The sequence below is a fragment of the Pectinophora gossypiella genome, chromosome 8, assembly GCF_024362695.1.
Source record: "Pectinophora gossypiella chromosome 8, ilPecGoss1.1, whole genome shotgun sequence".
NCBI lineage: Eukaryota > Metazoa > Arthropoda > Insecta > Lepidoptera > Gelechiidae > Pectinophora > Pectinophora gossypiella.
The window spans coordinates 3,995,755-4,004,384 of NC_065411.1; the positions used below are offsets into that span (position 1 = coordinate 3,995,755).

At 35.9% G+C, this 8,630-nt stretch overlaps 2 long non-coding RNA genes across 2 annotated transcripts; one reads left to right on the forward strand and one right to left on the reverse strand.

The window, feature by feature from the left end:
• Positions 1-1,119: 1,119 nt before the first annotated feature.
• On the forward strand, positions 1,120-2,224 carry LOC126369026 (uncharacterized). Its single transcript, XR_007566651.1, has 3 exons — positions 1,120-1,378; positions 1,879-2,009; positions 2,137-2,224. It is a non-coding gene; the product is annotated as an uncharacterized LOC126369026 (long non-coding RNA).
• A 4,232-nt stretch (positions 2,225-6,456) lies between these two features.
• On the reverse strand, positions 6,457-8,201 carry LOC126369027 (uncharacterized). The gene is made up of 2 exons (XR_007566652.1): positions 8,030-8,201; positions 6,457-6,698 (listed from the first exon to the last, which is right to left on the reverse strand). It is a non-coding gene; the product is annotated as an uncharacterized LOC126369027 (long non-coding RNA).
• Between the last annotated feature and the right edge of the window lie 429 nt (positions 8,202-8,630).

Here is an 8,630-nt window from a genome sequence, read left to right on the forward strand (position 1 = left end):
GCTTATTTAAAAAAATATATTTTTATGGTTGGTTGGGCAAAGCCTACCGACGGCCCTGTCTGCAAATGACGGAAATAAAATCAGATAACCATAAAATAAGTAGATAATTACTAAACAATGGAATGACTACTAGTTTTACTGGATACTCGTATCGATAAAATAAATAGTACTAAATGCGTTCTATTAACACCATAGAACGCATTGAGTTTTATTTGTTATGATTGATTTATCATTTTATTTGTTACTATTTTACTTTTACAATTGAATCAACTCTTATTTCTTTTTTTATATGGCTATATCTAATTAAACTAAGCTAAGCAACCAACAAAGCAAAGCCAGCAAGTAAACTTAGGTTGGTATTAATAAACTAATCTCAGCTGAGACTGCCCTCAAGATCAAGCTCAAGGCCCTGTTTTTATATGAGAATTGTCACATTGACATGATCTTAAGGGCAGTCTCAAAGCTGAGATTAGTTTATTAATACCATCCTTAGTAAGCTTTGAAATAGACTACTCTAGGCGCCATCCCACTCGCGTCAGACATAGTACTGCGGGGCGGAAAGCAAGAGGAAAACCACTGCCATATTATTTTTCCCTAAAAAAGTGTAGCTTTTTTAAAAAGTGTAGCGGCAAAAGCGTGGCTCTTAAATTAGTGATGATAAAGTATATAGCCACACCATAGGTAGTTTTGTAGTAATAGTAGTAGCCGCGGTAGTAGTAGTTTATCAGAGATCTTTATGCTCTTAAATTTCTACTACTTAGCTTCTGTTATACAAGAATAGCTGTTGTCTACGATTTCATTCGGATAGGGTTTACGTTCGGCAAGTTATAAAGTAGTAATTATAACGATTATTAGGAAACCGACTAAGCACGATTCCCGGCCAAAAACTACCCGAGCGTCTTTAAAAAGAAAGTACAGCCGATCCACGCAGCCAATAGGTACGCGCCATAGAGATAGGAAATTATATGGAGGCGCCCTGTTCTACTATATAAACATCATCTTATACAAATATGAGTAGTTTATGAAACAGGTCGTCAATAATCGTTTTGTCTCTTTTTTACTAGTACAAAATTTCATTTGGTAAAAGAAATAAATATATATTTGTTATTTCTAGTTATGGCAACATTTTGTGATGACGTCACAACAGCTGTAGGTACGTGCCATTTTTCGCCATTTTATGCGCTGTGTTTTGTGGTACTTCTGCTGTCAAGTAGCTGTTTATGAGATCGTATTTTGTGTTTTGCGGATAAATTACGAGGATTTGATTTGCTAAATCGAAGTTGAAGTTGAAAAAAGTGTTATTCAACATGTCCGTGTATTGTATTGTACCGTGTGGTGCCAGAAAGGACAGAAATCAACCGTATTTGTCACTTCATAGGTTAGTACCCCGTATTCATTGAATAATACGAACAATCCTATAGATTTTGATGTTACAACGCAACTGAGCCATGAATTTGCATTAAACCTTTATATATTTTGAGTAATTGTCATACTACAAACCGTATTTTTCTTTGTTTTCCAATATCTTTATTCGTCATAGTCAAATTAGTGTTGCGCCAATAATACTGGCTAAGAATACTAGTTATTATTTTTACGTTAACAGGTTTCCAAGAAATAAAAGCTTGAGAAGACGATGGTTAGAGAGAGGCTGTTGGTGTTTAAATTTATATTTAAATTTCAGCCTAGCTTGCATCATCTCACTACTGGCTAGATAGATAACATATTTGTATCATTTTATCACAACATGTTTATACTATCTATCATTCAACTACATATTATTATGTACTTAATATACTTAGTCTGTAACTATTATATGTCGAAACAATTATGAGTTGTACAAATTTTATATAAATAAATTAATGTTATCTTTCATTTCAGGCCATCTTTCAATCCAAAATTGTCGACTGGATTTACTGAAACAGGTGATATTGGAAAACTAATCCACAGCTGCAACGTCGTCTGTGCTGCCATTGCCCGTACGTCTGTCTCATAAGTCAGTACATGAAAAGGTATTTATCAAATAATTTTATATTTTTAATATGATATAGTATAATTCAACCAGGTACACAATGCACTTAAATCAGATATATTTTAGTACATACACTGTTTTAACATTATTATTAAACTTTATTTCAGTCTGTTCAAGAAGACGCGATGAAAAAATTAAAAGATAGCCAATTTGAAGAATATTATGGAAGATCTGCAGAATAAAAATCAAATAATAAAGGGCAAACTGGGCAAAGTGTATTGATGGAAGAATTGGCAGGACCGCAAGACTTTGAAAAGGCAGGTAAACAAATTTCAAGGTTTACCTTTGCCAAAGAAGTATTCCCAAGAAATAAGAAAGTTTGCTTTAACTTTACATTTTCTTTCTCCGAAAGCGTATAATAATTATGTATGCAATGTGACAGGGTGTCACAAAGACAATTTCTAAACAAATTGACACTGTTTAGATTTGTATTTATTGTAAATATAATGTAGTTACATAATAAATAATGTGTGAAATGAATACTTGCTAATAAACAGATTTACGTTATAATTTATGTTTCATTATACACTCCAGGTGGATTCGAATTGTGCGCAATAAAGAATGTAATCAATGTTATAGAGTTGTTAAGGAAACTACTTAGATAAATCTTGACTAAACCCTTTACAAATACAAATATACTTTATTGCACACAACATACCAAAAAGAACAAGTTTTACACAAAACATACACGAAAAATACAGTACACCACCTAATTACCCTTTACCTTCCCTTTCTGTTCTCTTATGAATACTTATTATTTATAATAATAATGCTATACCTATTATTGGTCAGCAAAAATTTAGTATCGACTCGCAAAGAAGAAGATGCTATACCTAGTAGGTACGAGTATGGTAATCCTAGTATTGAAACAGCTTGCAGCCCTAGTAAAGGCCGCCATTTTATGCGACCAAGTGGCACGTTTTTTTTGTAGGTATTTCCAGTCCATACTCTTATATGTCTATGATACGCGCGCGCGCGAAAATATTTTAAAAACATTACAAAAGTCTGTTACGTAATAATCTCGTCTAAAACGGGGTTAGAAGACAACAAAGGCGGAAAAAAATCTGTGAGTTAGTACTTTTCTTTGTTTTAGGATCATATATTTTGATATCACGTGTGTTTATGACACTAATTTTAGCACTGAGTTTGTTTTAAATTAAACGGATTTGTATTTTTAATTGAATTTTTATTTAGAGAATCACACGGTTACAATGAATGTTTGAAGGAAGAGAAAGTGTTGCCATAGACAAAAAAATATATGTAAATATAAAATAATTATGTCCATTTATGTCTTGAACAACGTGGTTTCCAGGATTTATGCCCGATTAATGGCAATAGGCTTGCGTCCTATTTTACATGGGACTTCAACATAACTGGTGAGGAGTGGGATGTCTCTGCCTACCCCTACGGAGATATAGGCGCTATGCTATAGAATTTTATATGAACGATTGCGTTTCAATATTACTTACTTACACCACGGTATAACAAAACCAAATGCTCAATCCTATAAAAAGCCGCCATTGCTACCCGTTTGATAAAGTGTCACCACTGTGTTACCATTAAATTGGTATCTTCAACATTCCAAGGACGTAAATTTTATTATTGATTAATTATTTTTGTTGAATCTATTTATTTACTATGACTTGTCACATAAGTATATAAAATCATTAAACTGAAAGTAAATATTTTACTAAAAGTCAAAATTGCCTTGTAAAGTAAATTAAAAACATTGGTCGTGGGTGGGTGCAACGCAGGGTGTGATGACTTTGAAGCATACCTGGTATTGTTATACCATGACTTACTTACACCAAATTTTAGTTCTCCAATAGTTATAAAGATAATAATACCTACCTACTCGCCTACTTGAACTTTGCATAGAAATTAGAAACGTCACGCGGTTTTTATAATCCCACAGCCCACAGTAACTGACGAAGCAAGTAAAATTATAAGTGTGACGACAACGCATTAGTATTAGCACTTTAAAGTTAGTGTATGCTTGTCAAGTGATCGATCACACGTAGTTATGTTATCATCATTATGTATAATGAAGAGTCTATGAACACTCATTCGAAGGCTTTTAAGGAAATTGAAATATTATGTCAGTAATAAGTTCTATTTATCGATATAGATACTCCTAGGAACAATTAAAACCTTATTTCTTGCTTTAAAACAAAAAATAATTATACTAAAAAGAAGATAAAATAAAATAAGAATAAAAAAAATACTTACTGGCCAAAATGCTCGAAAAAATATTAGTAATAGCCAGAAAATAGATAAATACATTAATTATTTATTTTAAATATTTAAATGGTTTGGAACTCTTTACTGACAATAGCAATATATCGTAAAATAGATTTTATTATTACATAATTAATAAAATCTACTTGTTCCATTTAAATATTTACTATCATAATTAAAACACATAATAACGGGTTCTTACCGCGTTTAAATGGGGATATGAGACTCCCGATATAAATAAAAGAAGACCAATTTTCTTAGGTAAGTACACTCTTTGGTATTTATAAATAATATACCTATGCACTTCTTTAGCAGAACGTTAGCAAACGTGAGCTAAGAATATGGTAAGTGTAGATACCAAAAAGTGTACCTAAGAAAATTGGTCTTCTTATTTAATCTATACGGTGACTGAAAAACTATATGTCAATGCTGAAAACTGTAAACGTTCAATAGATAAATGTAATCTACATATTATATATTACTCCGACCTTCCAATTGATTAAGGGGAGTCCTGTTATTAGAAATAGGGCCATAAAATGTTCAAACAATCGTATAAATACAATTCAGACGTTGATAGTAATCGGTGAACAGTTAGCACGGTCTAATTTCCGATTGCATCGTTGTCTTCTTGCTACAAACCATTGGTGCGTGTTCGTTGCGTGACTCTTAATCGCGCTGTCTTCAAAGCGTGGAACAGTTTACCGTAAACGAATATCTGACAGCGGGAAGAGAATTTAAAACAATAGTTCAAGCGATATGTTAAGAGTTATACAAGGGACTGAGGCATTGTACCACAATCTGCTAGACGAAGGACATAATATACGATCCCTACCTAATTACTCTAACCATAGAAGCGACCAATTACTTAGCTCGAAACAACAAGCTCTTCAGGATCGGACTCCTGGACCGCCCCCACCAGTGTGGTCTGCGCTTATCGCTATCGAGTCACTGGTCGATTAATTCTTTCTCAAATGTAATCCCCTCAGACGACGCCCTCAAGCCTGTTGTCTTAAACTTTGTAACGGGTGAGAAGCCTTTCTATTTTCCCGAGGGTGGGGGCTTAGGTTTCATCATTCATCGCCATCACCTTTCTTCATTTCATTAACCATCATCAAGAAAAAAAACATAAGACATGGCTCTATGGGCATAGTTTCCTTTGCCTTGCCCTTCGGGGAAAACCAAAACAAAAAAAGCTCTATGGTAGGTACCTACTTTATATTACGTATGAAGCAAAGAAAAGTAAGTATCATTATCGTCGCTATAAAGCCGCCACGATCAATACTCTACCTCACTATGCTTTATGAATACTTACATTTCTTTTGACAAAAATACAAAGGTTTTGTTTATTATGTTAATAGTAATAATATGTAAATTTTAAGCAAATGACTTCTCAAAAGGAAGTCGACCGAGTATCGGCCTTGACTCCGTATTTATAAACACTAAAATAAAATAACACGCTCCATCGACCGATGACAATCATCGGAATACTAATAGAATTCGTCCAAGACTAATAGGAATGACGATGATGGATTATTTAACGTAAAGTTAAAATTCTTTATTTACTTATTATAATTTGTAAATCGTTTCCATATCTCGGGACTATGGAGTCCCGGACTTTTGGCACGTGGGTGGGGCCGATCACTGACTCTGGAAGCTCTATGACTCCACTACGCAGTTGCGGAGAAAATGTTTTCGGGAGTTACTTGCACATGTAGGCTTGTTAACTTGTTTTGACTTCTCACAAACATTTACAAAAAACAATTATCTAAACAGTGTTATAGTAAGAACAGAACAACAACGGTTTATAATCAAATTAGTCTCTTTTCCCGCCTCTGTCTTACCTGCCATCTGCTACTGATCTCCTACTCACGCCATATCGCGATTGGAGTAGGAAAAATAACCCGAAGTGTATTACAATTTTTTTAATCACGTTCGCTGAAAACCTTCGGCCACGTGTCAAAAATTAAGCTGAAAATTCACGAAAATCACTTTCTAAAAAAATACATAAGTAGAATTATGATTCTTACAAAACTTATTCTAAAGTTACTATTTATATTACCTATCTTAAAGTAAATAATACGTAGAACAAGGTGTTCTATAAAAAATAATTCAAGTTGGAGGTATGGATAAATATTCAATCGAAAATCGAACGAATTCACATATAAAGAGCAGGGAAATTATACTCAGTCTTCTTATATGGACAGGTAATTTAATTCCGTAAACGGGCAGGGTTTCCCCTTACAAAATGTTAGCAAAAAAAGGAGACGACCAAAAGTGCGCGCTCGCTTAAATAGGCAGGCTTCTCGATCCCACTCCCACCACAAGGCTTGGCTAGGCGGGTGGCGGGTGATACATGATTGGCTGGCTGGCTGGCTGGCTAGCTTCCGGCTTGGCGGCATAGGTGGCAGCAGTGGCGTTACACTCGGCCGTCCTGCAACAATTGCTCCCGCAATGGGATGAGAGGACAATATTAGGCAAGGTTCAAAACACTCAAAGAACAATAATAATATAAACTGATATGGTAAACTAGCTTTCTAAAAGGTCAATGAGGTCCTCAGTCTCTAACTGGTCATCTGTAGTAGTCTCACTATCAGACATAGGTGCAACACTCTTATAAGGCCTAATAGCATCTGCTGAGACAAGTCCGCTGAACTTCTTGTACCCCCTCAGCCCCTTTATGCTTCTTATTTTGTATCTGTCCTTTCCTAGAACAGTCACTACGACATACGGCCCAGAATAAAGGTCATCTAACTTGGAATTGACTTTGCTAGCGCTACAAGCTGGGGCCTGTTTCCAAAGAACAAAATCACCCTTTTTATAAATTGTACTATGTTTCCGCTTCCTATCGTGCTGATATTTCATTCTTGCACTAGCCACCTTATTCCTAGCCACTGCCTTCGTACGCCGTGATTGTACGGGCTCCGCGAGTCGGTCAGGAATTGAGACGTCACAAACAGATCTACCAGCACGTGCAAACATTAAATCGTATGGTTTGTAGCCTGTCGAGGCGTTTGATGTGTTATTAATACCCCACACGACATTAGGTAAACTGCTATCCCAATTATTCCCTGCCTCATTTGGTTCAGTAGCCCTTAATGCATCTAAAATTGTACGGTTTGTCCTTTCTACCTGTCCATTTGCTCGTGGGCATGCAATGGTACACAAGGTATGACGGAACTGCTTTTCAGTCGCAAACCTTTTGAAGTGTCTGCTTGTGAAAGCTTTGCCATGGTCAGTTACTACGCGATCAGGGATCCCAAATAAACTATAAACCTTTTTCAAGACACGTATACTCTCAATCGAATTTACTGTACGGGTTGGTTCAACAATAACAAATTTTGAAAAAGAGTCAGTAATCACCAACATATATTGATATCCCTTCTTGGTTTTGCAAAAAGGGCCAAGGTGATCGATATGTATCATCCTCATGGGCTCTGTGGGTTTAGGTATGGGATGCAATTTACCTTCCTTTTTTCCGTATTCTCCTTTACCATACGCGCAGTGAATACAAGATAACACGTATTTTCTAATGAATCGCGACATCTTTGGGAACCAGAAATCTGCTTTGATGAGTTCAGTGCATCGTTTAAGTCCTACATGACCGACGTCATCGTGGTGCATCTGCAATATTTTCCAACGTGCAAATCCCGGAACTATCAGACGATTACCGTGAAGGGTTTTGCGGTACAGTCTATTATCAATTAGGGCGTAATTGTTAACTATATCAGTATCAGTACAACCACTATTTATCAGTTCAATAACCTTATTAAGCTTTTCATCTTGCTGCTGAATTGTATAAAACCAATCTGACACTTCCAGACGATTTATATTGACAGTATCTATGACTGGAGCAGTTTCTAAACGTTCGGATACACGCTCAGCATTAGCTTGAGATTCAACCGGAGGATCGACCGGATTCCGGCTGAGCGCATCGACATGTTTCATCCGTTCACCGGGTCTATAGACAATGTCAATATCATAGTCTTGGATTAGAAGCCACCAACGCGCAATTCGTGGAATGAGGTCACGTTTGGACAGTGTTGCACTGACAGCGGTACAATCTGTAACAACCCTCACTTTTTTTTCGAATATATAAACACGGAATCTGCGTAATGATTCGACTACCGCCAACGTCTCTAATTCGTAACTGTGATAGACACTTTCTTCTCGGGTAGTAACGCGGCTAAAATACATAACAGGACGTAAAGTGTTATCGGTTTGTTTTTGCATTAGTATACCGGCGATGCCCAGTCTGCATGCATCCGTGTGAATTTCTATTGGCAGTGAGGGATCATAAATAGCCAAAACCGGTTGACTACATAAGTGACGTTTCAGTTCATTGAAACTGTTTACCTGTGTTTCA